This window comes from Eleutherodactylus coqui, chromosome 3, assembly GCF_035609145.1.
Source record: "Eleutherodactylus coqui strain aEleCoq1 chromosome 3, aEleCoq1.hap1, whole genome shotgun sequence".
Lineage (NCBI taxonomy): Eukaryota > Metazoa > Chordata > Amphibia > Anura > Eleutherodactylidae > Eleutherodactylus > Eleutherodactylus coqui.
Genome location: NC_089839.1, coordinates 145968592 through 145984195, shown reverse-complemented (window position 1 = coordinate 145984195; position 15604 = coordinate 145968592). Strand labels below are relative to the sequence as shown.

General features: G+C 47.5%; 1 protein-coding gene across 4 annotated transcripts in view; it reads left to right on the top strand.

The window, feature by feature from the left end:
- Nucleotides 1-3318: 3318 nt before the first annotated feature.
- The window catches only part of SGSM3 (small G protein signaling modulator 3), a 44332-nt gene continuing 32046 nt past the window's right edge, over nucleotides 3319-15604 (top strand). For 2 of the 4 annotated variants that reach the window (XM_066596241.1, XM_066596237.1), the window contains exon 1: nucleotides 3319-3383. The gene's annotated coding sequence lies outside the window, so the exon portion shown is untranslated. Of the gene's footprint in view, nucleotides 3384-9516; nucleotides 9715-13797; nucleotides 13820-15604 lie in introns of those variants that run through there. The other 2 variants (XM_066596238.1, XM_066596239.1) reach the window with 2 other exon arrangements.

The following is a 15604-nucleotide window of genomic DNA, read 5'->3' as shown; positions in this document are numbered from 1 at the left end:
GCCAAGGAAATCGCTGCAAGAAAATTGTCACACGACACAAAAATTTGAACCCCATTCTTTTGAGTAGGGACATACAGCCCATCGTGTTGAGGGGAAAAAATTATGGTATGTCCTATCTTTGGGTGTTCCCTTGGAATGCATTGCCAATTGTTTTCAACGCAACGGAAAGCTTTGCACCGTGCGCGATATGCACACAAGTGCGATGCAAGGTTTCCTATTAAAAGCAATGGGAAACGCTGATCCGCCAGCATGGTTGTCAGCCGTTCCCGGAGGATCGCCACTGTACTGAAGTGATGCAAGGCGTTAGTGACACAAAAATGCATCACATTAGAATTGCACATTGGTGCAATATTGGGCCGAGATATCGCCCTCGTCCATGTGAAATTAGCCCAAGGGGGTGATTTTGACGTGGATTTTACACATTGGATCTGCTGTGGAATGCCCACTGTTGACACTGCAGCAAATCTGTCCTGAGCAAACATACCCTAAGGCTTCCTACACACGGGCAAGTGCAATATAAGCCGTGAAACTCGGGCCGATATCACGCTCGCCATTGTTCGATTTTCAAGCTGATGCAGGGCGTTTTTCTTTAAAAATGCCTCCCATCACTTCAAGTAATGTAGCCCCTGTGGAATATTCTGTAACCGCGTTGTGCAATATACCCGCCTGCGGAATATTCTGTAACCGCGTTGTGTAATATACTCGTCAGCGAGATATTCTGTAACCACATTGTGTAATATACCTGCCTGCGGGATATTCTGTAACCGCGTTGTGTAAAATACCCGTCTGCGGGATATTCTGTAACCGCCTTGTGTAATATACCCATCTGCAGAATATTCTGTAACCGCGTTGTGTAATATACCCACCTGGGGAATATTCTGTAACCGCATTGTGTAATATACCCACCTGGGGAATATTCTGTAACCGCGTTGTGTAATATACCCGCCTGCGGAATATTCTGTAACCGCCTTGTGTAATATAGCCATCTGCGGAATATTCTGTAACCGCGTTGTGTAATATACCTGCCTGCGGAATATTCTGTAACCGCGTTGTGTAATATACCCATCCGCTGAATATTCTGTAACCACGTTGTGTAATATACCTGTCAGCGAGATATTCTGTAACCGCGTTGTGCAATATACACATCTGCGGAATATTCTGTAACCGCGTTGTGTAATATATCCGCCTGCGGAATATTCTGTAACCGTGTTGTGTAATATATCCGTCAGCGAGATATTCTGTAACCGCGTCGTGTAATATATCCGTCAGCGAGATATTCTGTAACCGCGTCGTGTAATATATCCGTCAGCGAGATATTCTGTAACTGCGTTGTGTAATATACCTGCCTGCGGAATATTCTGTAACCGCGTTGTGTAATATACCCATCCGCTGAATATTCTGTAACCGCGTTGTGTAATATACCTGTCAGCGAGATATTCTGTAACCGCGTTGTGCAATATACCCATCTGCGGAATATTCTGTAACCGCGTTGTGTAATATACCCGCCTGCGGAATATTCTGTAAGCGCGTTGTGTAATATACCCATCCGCGGAATATTCTGTAACCGCGTTGTATAATATATCCGTCAGCGAGATATTCTGTAACCGCGTCGTGTAATATATCCGTCAGCGAGATATTCTGTAACCGCATCGTGTAATATACCCATCTGCAGAATATTCTGTAACTGCGTTGTGTAATATACCTGTCTGCGGAATATTCTGTAACCGCGTTGTGTAATATACCCATCCGCTGAATATTCTGTAACCGCGTTGTGTAATATACCTGTCAGCGAGATATTCTGTAACCGCGTTGTGCAATATACCCATCTGCGGAATATTCTGTAACCGCGTTGTGTAATATACTCGCCTGCGGAATATTCTGTAAGCGTGTTGTGTAATATACCCATCCGCGGAATATTCTGTAACCACGTTGTGTAATATATCCGTCAGCGTGATATTCTGTAACCACGTTGTGTAATATATCCGTCAGCGAGATATTCTGTAACCGCGTCGTGTAATATACCCATCTGCAGAATATTCTATAACCGCGTCGTGTAATATACCTGCCAGCGGAATATTCTGTAATCGCGTTGTGTAATATACCCATCAGCAAGATTTTCTGTAACCGCGTTGTGTAATATACCCGCCTGCGGAATATTCTGTAATCGTGTTGTGTAATATACCGATCCGCGGAATATTCTGTAACGGCATTGTGTAATATACCCGTCAGCAAGATATTCTGTAACCGCGTCGTGTAATATACCCGCCTGCGAAATATTCTGTAACCGCGTCGTGTAATATACCCGCCTGCAAAATATTCTGTAACTGCGTTGTGTAATATACCTGCCTGCGGAATATTCTGTAACCGCGTTGTGTAATGTACCGATCCGCAGAATATTCTGTAACGGCATTGTGTAATATACCCGTCAGCAAGATATTCTGTAACCGCATCGTGTAATATACCTGCCTGCAAAATATTCTGTAACTGCGTTGTGTAATATACCTGCCTGCGGAATATTCTGTAACCGCGTTGTGTAATGTACCGATCCGCAGAATATTCTGTAACCGCGTTGTGTAATATACCCGTCAGGAAGATATTCTGTAACCGCGTCTTGTAATATACTCGCCTGCGGAATATTCTGTTCTATTGAACCTAATAGCTCAGTGCTCACGGTGTGGAATTCCACCGTGAATTCACCTGTGGCATGCTCTATTTGCCGCGGGTGTACGCGCGGACGGCTCCCATTGCAGTCAATGGAAGCCGTCCGTTCACGCTATCTTCCGCTGTAGCACAGCGGAAGATAGCGTGAAAACGCTTCCCTGCCCACCGCCGGCGCGTCATATGACGTGGCGGAGATGGGCTGGGAAGCGTCATGCGGGAGCGAGGACGCCGGATCCGCAGATAAGTATGGGGCCTCCTGGGGGGCGCCGTGACGGGCTCCGCCACGGAATTTTGCGGCGGAGCCCGTCACGGCCGTGTGCAGCCGGCCTAAGAGACCTTTCCCATGGGACGGAATATTCCGTAACAGTGTTGTGAAATAGGCCGCCCCTAAATTCCCCACCAAAATCCGCACTTAATTTTGATGCCAAATTGCCAGCAGGATAGCGCTATTTTCAATTCGCCGCACGCCTTTTTTTGCGGATATGCTCCGCACGCTGCTGAGGACTATGCCTGTGTGGAAGCTATAGAGCATCCAGTGTCAAATTGCGCGGCAAACATCTGCTGCGTGCACAGCCCCTCATCCACTCAGCGACTCTATCGGCAGCGCAGGCGCAGTAGAGGCAGCAGGCGCTCGCTCTGTCGGGTGTTGGTGCTGCGCAGGCGCACTGGTGACGCAGCTGGCTGGAGACTGGAGGAGCTCCGTGACGAGACCTCGTAGACAGGTGAGAGACTGCTGAGCTCCTCCATGGGATGTGTGAGGGGCGGCGGGGAGCCTGCAGGAGGACGACAGGTGCAGGCATGGCAGTCATGTGTGCGGGATGTAACTGGCAGTGAGTGCTGTGTGGAGGGAGACATGACAGCTGACGAGAGTGCCGCTGTGTAGGGGACTACAGGGACGGTTGGGTGTGATGATTGCTGCAGCTTCCCCCTGGCACCACAGTGGGCACTGTCAGCTGGTGGCAGCGGTGTGCCTGTCACTAGCAGCGGAGGGGTTAACGTGGCCCCCGTGTGCTGACGGAGGAGCCGGTGACTCACGGCTTAATCACAGTGTCTGCTGTCACAGCGCACGGTGGGCTGAGCGGCCATCTGCTGATTCCCATTGGCGTCATCAGGGATGTAATAGAAGGTATGTCGTCGCCGTGCGTCCCGGAGAGACGGAGATTACTGATGGCAGCGGCAGAAGTCAGAGGGAAAGCACAAACGCAGGGCTCGTGCGTATCGCCGCAGCGTAGTAGGCGCACAAAGATTGCAGGCGTAATCGGCGGCGAATAGGATCATCGCGTGAAAAATACGTGACGCGACCCATCGGGTGCACCGCAGGCGCTCAGTGATATTGGTGAGCTTGTGTAAATGCGTATGACATACGTAGGAAGCCTGCGTGTTCACGGGATGTATGCGCACAGTAAAGGTGACGCTATGGTTACACTGCGGGACGCACAAATATGAACTCTGTTCTTTTGAAGTAGCCCACGGCCGTCCTATCTTTGGCGTGATCTTGCATCGCACTACCCGTTGCTCCCAGTGGCACCGGCGGCAGCACCGCACCTCATGCTAGGTGGTGCAAGTGGAGGCCTGCCCATTGAAAACAATGTGAGACACTCCGTGGTCCGCCGCTGACCGGCTGTGAGGACCGCTACTTCCCCCAAGTGATGTGAGGCGGTTTTGATATAAAAGCGCTTCACATCCACCGGGATATCGCATGTGGGGAGCGCGATATCAGGCTATGATTCATGGCCCTATACCGCACTTGCCCCTGTGAAGTTGGCCTCGGGGGAGGGGGGTGGGGTGGGGGTGTCACACTTACATTTCGGAGGTTCCGCCGCAGGTCCGGCTCAAAATACCGGAAGAAAAAATAATGCATGTTGCACTTTTTTCCCGTCTAAAAGCCGGGCAGCTGAGCGGATCCCATTCTATCAGTCGGGTCCGTTCAACGCTCTTTGGTTCCGTCCTGAGCCGTTCGGAGCTGAAAGTGGAACCCTGCAGTAGATGTGATGCCACCCTTACCAGGTGCGCCGTGGCCGATAATGTTGGAAGTGGCGCATTTATGTGTCAGCAGGTCTTCGCTGTCAGAGCGTCCGGTGAACATCAGCGCTTTGGCGTCGGGTAACGGATGACCTGGAGCCATCGCTGAGGTGACGGTTGTCAGGGTGCGGACGCTGCCACCATCAGAGGCGTAGCTTCAATCCCATAGGTCTCAATGTAAAATCTGTAACGGGGCCCCAACTGTAGGGCCGCCTTCACACGGACCATAAACGTGCGGACATTCCTCAGCATTTACAGTACGAGCCGTGCAGAGGGGACCCCAGAAATCTCACATGGTGCAACAACTTTACGCAACGAACCTGCAGTCTTTTTGAAAGATACTCCGGAGTCGGAGCCCACAACGTGCCCATGTATCCTGCAGAATTCAACCTTTGAAATACAAGGCATAAATCCCGCAGCAGATCTGCGCCATTTATGCGCGGACTTGGCCACTGCGGGTTTATGGCGTAATGCTGCGGGTTCCCACTGCTGTATGTGAGAAGGCGACCTTCTATACTGATCTATGGCGCAGAGAGTTCTTGTCCGCTGCCTAGGGTCACTCTTACACAACCTTATATAAAAACGCTTTGTCTTTTACGCAGCGGCTTACTGCTTGTACAGACCAGCATTTTTGTGCACGTTTGCTTCTGTTTTTACTCCGTATCTTTGCTGATGATGTCACTACGTTTTCCCCTCCTCCTGGTAGCATAGAAACCTGCATTAAAAAAATGCGACATTACACGTGCAACTGCATATTTGCTGCGTTTTTTTTAATGCACAACATTCATTCCAATGAGCAATTTATTTGTGAAATGCGCGCTAAAACGGGACATACGTGTGATTCTGACATGTAAAAATACTAGTGTGAGAAGTCGAATTGAAATACATGGAGGTTTAGTCCTGCGTATTCCGTGCATGACAGGTGAGAGGGGCTTATGGCTCCATGGCCTCGGACGATGACATCCTCTGCGCCCGCTAGTCACGCCCCCTAGCTGCTGCTAAGTCCGCAGGCTGTGGGGCGCTGGTAGATCTGCCCGGCACTGTACCCGTGTCCGGTGTGTCTGACGCTCTGGGCAGATGTCTGCTCCTGTCTGCTGTCGTACAAGCAGCTCACAATGGTACTTTCTCTTCGTGTTTACATTTGAGATTATGAAAAATCCCAAAGTTTTTTCCAACTCCTGTGGACTTCACCCTTTGTTGGCGACGTGTCACCCTATGCGGGCGCTCGCTCCAACTGGAAATGATAAAAAATGAACTCTCCAGAGATGACGAGGTTCTTCACCACAACCTATGAATCTGTGGAATATCATCTTGTACTCGACGATCTCCGACAGTTCCACTGAAATGAGTGGGACGTTCATGCACACGCATGGCCACTGCGCCGTTCTTGCAGGGACATTTAGAACCCCCATTTTTATGATTGGTGGGGATTCTGGTGGTTAGATCTCTAATAATGGGATGCCTATCCTGGGGACGAAGCCCTTTAAATGCTGCCAACCCTGTTCATTTAGCTGTCATAGAGGGGGCACGTTCAGTAGTGGCTGCCAGATTAAGGCCTTATTCGCACAGACGAGTGTAATTTCAGTCAGTGAAAAACTCACCAATTTCACCACGGGTGTATGTACGTTTTAGACGTTTTGGTGTTTTTAACGTGCACATATCATAATCTAATATATATTTTACACGTCATAATTGAAGGTGTCCTAATTGATGTAATTTAAAATGTCCTTTTGAAGTCAATTGGTGGGAGCGAGGGAGAAAGGAAACTGGGCAGGCCAGTACGTTACTTTTTTTATTTTTAACACACGTATTGACATCAAAGGACAATTTCGGGACTTTTCTTTGTCGCTATTGATGACCAAAAGTAACCCGCCATTCAGACCCCCACCAATGCAGCTGATTCTCAGGACCGGTGACACTGGTCAGCGCAGGAGATGGAAGGCACTGACAATAGCACAATGACCCAGGTTAGTATTGCAGGCACAGCTTCTGTTGAATTCAGTGGGAGCTCCACTGCAATACCAACCTGGGCCACTACACTAAGGTCGATGCCTTTGCTCTCCGCAACGACAACTGACCTGGGAATCGGCTAATCGGTGGGGATTCAAGTAGCAGGTCCCCCACCTGTTCATCAATATAAAAAGTAAAAACAAGTCTCGAAATACCCCTTTACCAGGCGATATTGGTATGTGAAAACACACCATAATTGGTTATACTGCTATATAATCAATAATTTTTAACATTAATCCATCAAAACAAATTTGCACGTGTCAATGACTGCGTTCACTTTAATGGGTCAGAGTTTTATCAATAGTTAAACTCACCCATGTGGATAGACCCTACAGGGTCCGTGGGGAGGCAAGCCTTTCACAAATGGTTAAATGCTACACTTCCAAATACAATTCAGATGTTGTCCTCTTATACCAAGTCCAGAGATTAGCATTCAAGGACTGAATGAACAGTTCTGCTGTCAGGGACATTGGGCGCTGATAAGATGTGCATGCAGGTCTCAGTCATAAGTGGGTGGGATCTTTTTGGAAGCACCACCAAACTGACACTTGTTAACAGTCCATACATGGAGTTCTGTGCACTTTACTTGCTGTGTTACTGTCCTCCAACACTCAGACTCTCCAACACTTTTAATTAACCCCTTAGTGACCACCCATGCGTGGTTTTACGTCCTGTCTGGGCTTTTTTTTTCTACAGGGCCGTGAAAACTTGTTGGCCATATAAAATAAAGTCCTGGGGTCTGGAAGTGACAGCTCCCTGCTAACGCCTAGCGGAGCTGTCACTGGGGGCCGCGGTGTGTGGTTCCGGTCACATGATCGCAGTTATCCAATGAATAACGTTGATCACGTAAAAGTAAAAAAAGTTTAGAAAGTTTTTCATTTCCCTTTATGGATTCGTTTAATGAGGGGAGATGAAACTACTTACCGAAGGCCTCTGCGATGTCCCCCGACAGGATCTTTTTCCAGTGAGCTTTCCCTGACTTCTGTGCATGCTCCCGTTGTAAAAATGGTGGACGCGAGCACAGAAGCCTTGAAGGGCCCGGCAAATTTAAAACCTCCTTGCTCCCGGCTACCAAAGGTGGTTGAGAGCCTGGAGCAGTGACCGGAAGTCCTGGAGTAGCACCGGTAAGCGGCCCCCGGTCACATGATCACCATTATCACTACCTGTAATGCCTATGTAATTTACAAGTAGTCCCCGGGAACACTCGCCTTCCTGCAGTTCCAGGAGCAGCTTGTTTGAGCGCCTTCTGTTTGAGACCGCCGCACCTCAGCGAGCTTATAAAGCCTCACAGGGCGCCACGTTTTACACCCCATCCCTGCTGCTGAAGTCAAGAAATACCCCCCAAAAAAGTGTCGGGTTTGCAGAAAGCATGGGAGGAGGAGGGGTACCCATTTAGGGAATGCCAGGGTAGGGGGGTGTTCTTTTTAGAGAGTCTTTTTATTTTTTTTCTCTGCACAAGTGAGCAATGGGGCCTGGAATTTATTCAGTTGTGCCCCGAAATCCAGCGGGTGTTCCCTCCATTACAGGCCTAGCCATGTGTCCTGTAAGCAGCTTGAGGCTATAAAAGCTGAACACAGAAGAACTAGTGCTATAAAATTTGGGGTGTGTCTCCCCAGTTTTTCTACTTGAGGTAAAGAAAACTGCCATGAAAGTAACATATTTGTGATAAAATGAAATTTTTATTGATTCTTACCTGCTTTATATTGATTCTTGCAAAAAACTGTGGGGTCAGAATGCTCAGTCCACCCCTAGATAAATAGGCTAAGGGGTCTAGATTTAAAACTGGCTCATTTGTGGGGGTTCTCCATTGTTTTGGCCGCTTAAGGGCTCTACAAGTGGGCTATGGGGCCTAAACACCTTCAAGAAAAATTTCTGTTCTGAAGCCACCGGCTGCTGCTTTTGGTTTGGGCCCCGTTGTGCATAGAGATATAAGATTAGGGCTACAATGGGTATTTTTCTGAACACAGGACAAACAGAAGTATCCATTTTTTGGTGCAAATCCTCATTTTCATGTGCGCTATAGAAGAAAAACCTCTGTAAAATGACTTATTTGCAGAAACATATTTGCACTTCTAAATTGCATGAACTCATGAAAAAAAACTGGGGTCAAAATACTCATGACGGCCCTCAGTGACTACATTAATAGGTGTTTGGTTTTTTTTGTTTTTGTTTTTTTTTAAATGTCATTTGTGGGGGTATCTATCATTCTGACACCTATGAGCCTTTGCAATCTTGGCTTTGTATAAGAAAACAGTGTTCCTCAAAATGTTAATGTTAAATTTGTACTTCTAAATGGTTAAAAAACTAACGCTTTTCCAATGTGCACCCAAAATAAAGTAAGCAGATAAAAATATATATCTTATCAAAAATGTGTACAGTATGCTTGCACATATTTGACAAATTGCAGTTGAAAATATGAAAAGAAAATCGCGAATTTTTTAAAAAATGTTCCCAATTTTGGCGGTTTTAATAAATATCCACAAATTGTATCGGTCTATTTTTACCACCTAAAATAAAACACAATATGTGGTGGAAAAACAATGTCAGAATCACTTGGAAATGCAAAACCTTTACAGAGTTATTCTATGTTTAAGTGACACATGTCAGATTTCCAAAATGTGGCCTGCTCGTTAAGACACAAACAGGGCTTGGTCGTTAAGGGGTTAAAAGGAAGATTGTTAATTTAGATTATTCAATGCAGTAATTGCAACCGTGGTGGTATTGCAACAATCAGCATGGCACGCAGCATCCATAATAACCTGCTTCTGCCCAACAGGCATAGTAAAGTGGCTGCAGGTTTGTGCACAGCGAGGGGGAGGAGGGAGATCAAGAAGAGTAAATATTAGGAGCACTGAAGCAGGATGTGCGGCTCGGGGAATTCTTTCCTGTGCTAATGCACGAACAACCAAGAAGGAAGGGGAGGGAAGCAAGAAGCATCTACGGTAGAAGTGCAGCCCCTCTGACAGAGAAGCCCGGGGACCTGAGCCTCCTCAGTTAGTACTGCTCCTTCCCATACGGCAGGTAGGACTTCCAGCTGTTCCTTCCCATGCACCTGTTACTCCTCTCTGAGTGTTTGCATTGTAACCCCATCAACGTTTTCTGCTATTTCTTGATACTAATCCTCTCTAGGGATATTGGATGAGAACTTGCAGTTTACCTGATGTGCATAGAGTGCGGTAAATTTGATCCTGTCCTCCAGAGCCGCACCTGGAGATTTAGGGACACGTCAGTGACTACGTACAGATTCTTAGCTGTGTCTATGGCCCAGAGATTGTCCGGTCTTGTTTCACTGGCGCTTTACTCCTAACGCTGACAGCAGATTACTAATAATTAGTAGTTTACGGGCTGTCTACAACGTGTCACTCCAGCTTTATTGGTGGTAACTCCCTTTTCTTACAGGCTTTATGTATCTTGCTCGCTGGTTTCATTTGAAGCAATCCTGGTAGATGTTTTATAAGGGTGGAGATAGGTGTGTGTCCTGCTAGATCCACCGGGATAGCACAAATAAATAATACAATTCTAGGACATTACAAGGACGATTTCATTTTGTCGGTTCACAACCTTATCAGCATACATAGTTCTGTTGAGGTCTTTGACTTCAGCATCATCAAGAATTATTAGCCCTAAACTTTGTATCTCATCTATGTAACGCTTGAAGAGTTGCTGCCAAGATCGCTCACGGACAAGGTTATGGCTGTAGGGTGATTCGGGTCTTTCTGTGGCCTGGCGGTACGGGTTGCTTGAATTCTGCAGCATGCCGTGCTCTATGTAGGATTGGTTCCAGCCTCATCATGAGCAACTTGTAGCAATTCTGCAGGGTTGAGTATGGTCCTGCTGTTGTGGGCTGCATGCCTGCTAAAATGCTGCCCTCGCTTGTCAGGGAAAGGTACTCCTTGGAGAAGTAAGAACTTCAGGTCATGGACTGTCCACAGCATAATTGCTGGGTTGACCTGTCTTTACAGAGGTTCACTTTAAACAAGGGCATAACACATTATTGGGGTTTGCATCTTTAGATTTCCCCTTGTATATCCCTCCGAACTATATTTTGAAAGGCCACATACCTCCCTCCAATTACCAGTTGAATTAGCAGGGTGAAACTGTGTGGGGGATACCACGTAAGCGAATCTTCGAAGGTTCTAACTACTGGCCGGTATTAGTGTATCTTGACGCCACCGGAAGCTACGGGTTTGACAGGAGGGAACAGCCCTCTTACACCCCTAGCTCCCGATTGGTTCAAGAAGCTAAGGTTCTGGAATGAGCTAAAGTGCATGGTGGGTGTCTATTAGCGGCGCTCACCTGCACCGCTGTAAGCGCCAGTTCCCTGTCCTCCCAGCTGTCGTCCTCATATTTCTGCTGTCTGAGGCAGTGTGCGAGCGGCGCTTGTGTGAAATGCTGGCCCTCCGTTGCTGCCTCTCAGCTGTAGTGCTGCTGTGGGTGGACGGGCCACCGCTGTGTCCGGACAAATGGCGACCGTGGGTAAAGAAAGGGAGGGTGGAGGGGGAACGCCTTCAGCGGCGCTGCCGGCAAAGGTGCTTACCGGCGCTGTGGGTTTCCTCAACGGCACCCGCTCAGCGCTGTCACGCACAGTGAAGTGCGTTGTTCTTGGCTGCCGCTGCAGAGGGGTTTTGAGCAATGGCAATGCGCGGTGCAGACTTCCATGGATTGCCGCAGGGCGCCTTCTTTTAGGCCGGCCAGGAGGCTGTTTTAGCTGCCCTGCATAGCAGCGGGGTCCCCCATTCTGGCTGCATGAGGCAGAGTGCATTTAAGCTGGCTCAATGTGCGCCTGGGAAACTAACAAAGGTAAAGGGATCCCACATTTTCAGCTGCAGCCTCCGCTTACTGGGCTGCCAGGACCTGCAACACAGCCAACGCTTTCAGCCAATCAGGTTCAGGGGGCGTCACCCCCTGTCAATCTTGACTCCACCAGTACTTCCTGGTGGCGTCAAGATACACTTATACCCTACTGGCCTACCTACTTGTCTAATTCAGCTGCTGCTTTTTAAATTTTATTTTTTTTTATGCAAAATCCTATTGACTGGCTGAGCATCTACTGTCAGTGCTGCAATACAGAAGAGTTGGAATGGAAGCCATTGCTCTGTCCCCCTGTGTAGTGGACGGTGCTTGTAAATGCAGGTGCGACTGTCATTGTCTTCAACAAGATCTGCACCTGCAGTTACAGGCACCGGCCACTACACAGGGACAGAGCAGTGGCTTTCATTCCGACCTTTGTGTATTGCGGCGCTGACAACTGGCGTGTGAACGGCAGACCCTGGTCGATCTACTGTTGATGACTTATCCTAAGGATACGTTATCAATAGTATTTTGCTGGGAAAACCCCTTTAATATATACATTTTATTATATACAAGTAGTAAAGGTTGCCAACTTAGAGGTTACCAGACTGTCCAGTAATTTCTGGATGGTTGGCAACCCTGGAAGTTACAATGTTGTGTATAACAAGCATGTAGATATAAATTGTACTTACATTTTGATCCATACAAATGCAGAGAATAGGTTAAAAAAATTGGAGACAGAACAGTCAGGTATATGGGTTGACATAAATATGAATAATCATAGTTGCTTAAATGGATTTTCCAGGACTATTGATCGGCAAGGGTCCTTCCCTTGGGACGCTACTGTCACTTCAGTCATGTGATAGCTAGGGATCCTGAGTGGATGACCCCAGTTGATCAACTACTGATGACCTGTCTTAAGGATAGGTCCTAATTAGTTTACCTCCAGAAAACACCTTTAAAGAGGACTTCTAGAAAAGAATACCCTACCTATCTTAATTGAAAATGTATTAGTGCCCCTCCCCCCAAAAAATTCTCAATACAAATTATTAAAAAATGTTGCAAAAAAAGACCCCCCCCCCTCCCCCTTCCTCTAAATATTGTGTGCCCAGAATACAAATGGCCTGACTTCAAGAAGGAACTGAACTTTTTGGTTTGCAGATTTCTAATGCCCAGCGTCTTCTCATAGGGGCATAGAGCCTCAAAATGCAATATCGCTCTGGTTATCCAGCCATTGCGAGATCTTACGTCTGACAGACAAGCGCAGTCTACAGTATTATTACAGCAGTTACACGTGATAACTACAGTATTATTGCTGTAGACGGCGCTAATGTGGTCAGAGCCGTGAGCTCTTATGATGCGTAAGCTGTCATGGAGGGCTGTACGAAGAAACTAAGCATGCCGGGAAGTTTGGACTGACTCCCAGAGCCGATTCCCATGTGAGTGTAGATGGGGATATTGTAAGGAGATTGGGTTGGGTCAGGAAACTATGAAATGTGGATGTCCCCATAACATAAAATTAGGAATCTATTGACGGAAACCTTGACTTGAAAACATTATCTGAAACCTACATATTGTTGATCTACCCTTAGGATAGGGCCTCAACATGACAACACTGGGGTAAGGAGCCCCCGCTGATCAGCTGTTTGAAGGGGCTGCAGCGCCTGGGCCAGCACTGTGGGCTCCTTATTGTATACCAGCACTGTACATCTGGTAGTAGCATGGTATTGGGCTCAGTGGCATTCACTTCAATGGGACTGAGCTGCTGAAAGGCCATGGATGTGACGCAGTGCTACGTCCCCCAATAACCCCTTTACTGTCTTATAGGTGATGTCTTAGGGGTCCTTTTACACAAAGTAAGAAATCCTTGAAGGGAGTGAACGATAACAATCTTTTGCTTTAAAATGCCATCGATTTACATTCTTCGTCATTAAAGTGGTTGTCTCGCGCCGAAACGTTTTTTTTTTTTTTCCATAGCCCCCCCGTTCGGCGCAGGACAAAAAAAAAACAACATATTACTTACCCGAATCCCCGCTCTGCGACGTCTTCCTTCTTCTTCCTTCACCAAGATGGCCGCCGGGATCTTCACCCACGATGCACTGCGGGTCCTTTCCCATGGTGCACCGTGGGCTCTGTGCGGTCCATTGCTGATTCCAGCCTCCTGATTGGCTGGAATCGGCACACGTGACGGGGCGGAGCTACGAGGACCAGCTCTCCGACACGAGCGGCCCCATTCACCAGGAAGAAGACCGCACAGCGCAAGCGCGTCTAAAAAGGCAAGAAGATATCAGAATTAGACGGATCCATGGCGACGGGGACGCTAGCAACGGAGCAGGTAAGTGAATAACTTCTGTATGGCTCATAATTAATGCACGATGTATATTACAAAGTGCATTAATATGGCCATACAGAAGTGTACAACCCCACTTGCTGCCACGAGACAACCCCTTTAAGGACTCCCTCACGCAGGCGTTCGGCAAAGCACCGCAATTTTACTTTCGTGTTTGGCTGCAGCTCCCTGCGGCCTACAGCTGGGTTTAGCATACCTAATCTTTAATGAAGTGCGCTAAACGGCGAAAAACAAAATTGCCTTCGCTCGAAAATCGAGCCGCTATCTGAGAGGCTCCATTGAAAACAGTGGAAGCGTTATACTGCGACTAGCCCGGTGCTGAAAACGCGTTAATCGTGGAACATAGCGCCTGTTCGGGGGAGGCCTCACTCGTTCGCTTGATCATTGGTCTGTACCAGTGCAGGGAACGTCTGAACAACTGCTTTATGCCGTGGTAACAAAGAACAATTATTTTGTTTTGTACGATCCGTATAAAAGGGTGCCAGTACGGATATAAAATTGTATGAAAATCTTTGGCAATGCCCTCTTTGCAGTCTATTTTGATGTCTGATTTCGGGCTGGTAAAAAAGAAAGCTCTCAAACCGGAGCGACCCGTCTGTGTTTAGTCTGCCCCCCCACGTCATGCGGAGCTTCCAGATGCCGGTGCACTTTAAGGCTGAAATGTGTTGTTGTAATACCTCCTAAATAAATAAGAAAAGCTTTGTATAGCTGAGCTCACAATAGAAGGCTCTGGCTGATCTCCATGAAGATAGCTGTGCCAGTAAATGCCAACGCTCTGTGCCCTGAGTGTCCTCTAATTGGCACGCTCCGTACATGGCAGCTGGAGAGACAGGCCTGTGGATCTGCAGGCACTGGGAGATAAATGAGGAATGATTATCTTCTGCTTTATGTCTCCCACACCTCCTGTACATTACAGATAGGTTTCCAAGGAGATGGCAGGCCAGCAAGAAAAACCAGTCTGACCCCTTCCCAGATGCCTTTTTGTCATTTACAGCTGAATAATGCTTAACTCTTTGCAGTAGAAATAGCCAATATTAAAGGCCAAACGTCTTGTCATTGTGTGTATACCTATAGAATGGGGGATATACGTGACGTGGATATAGTGTTAATATGTGATCACGTGTGGAATTTGCTGATATCTGGACAAACTGACATAAGGCCACTTTTACACATCCGTTTTTTACTGCGATTATCACAGCATTTTGAACAAGGCTGCCATTGATTTCAATGGGGCCTCGCAGACCTGCGCTCGATCGTGGCGTTTTCTTTCGCCACGATTTTCGAGCGCTTTCTGCCGCATTTAGCACACCACATCACCCATCAGAATGATGGGGTGTGCTGAAACCCGCTGTTGGAGGCAGTAACCTGTGTCCAAAATGGTGGGAAAATCGCGGCAAAACGGGTGGCCTTAGTGTTGGGGATCTTTACTATAATGACAATTCAGGTGAAGATTGTGTCATGTTGGTAGTTGCTGCTTGTGTCCCCTTTCCGTGTGAATGTTTGGTGCTGCTGACATCTTGGCGGTGTATGCAGGGGGCTACCAAACTAATATGTAGTAAAAAATATCCTCTTGCGAATTAACTCTTTGTAACGTATATTGCCGCTGAGAGCAGCTACAGAAGCAGAGAAACCGCAAATGTGGTGAAGGTTGCAGGTCCATCCGTCCAAATGCAATTACAGGGACGAATTAATAAGGAGACACACAGAGAACTTTCTGTTTGATTCCATTTGAATCCAATGGAGACAACATTGTGGCACATCGAGGTCCAG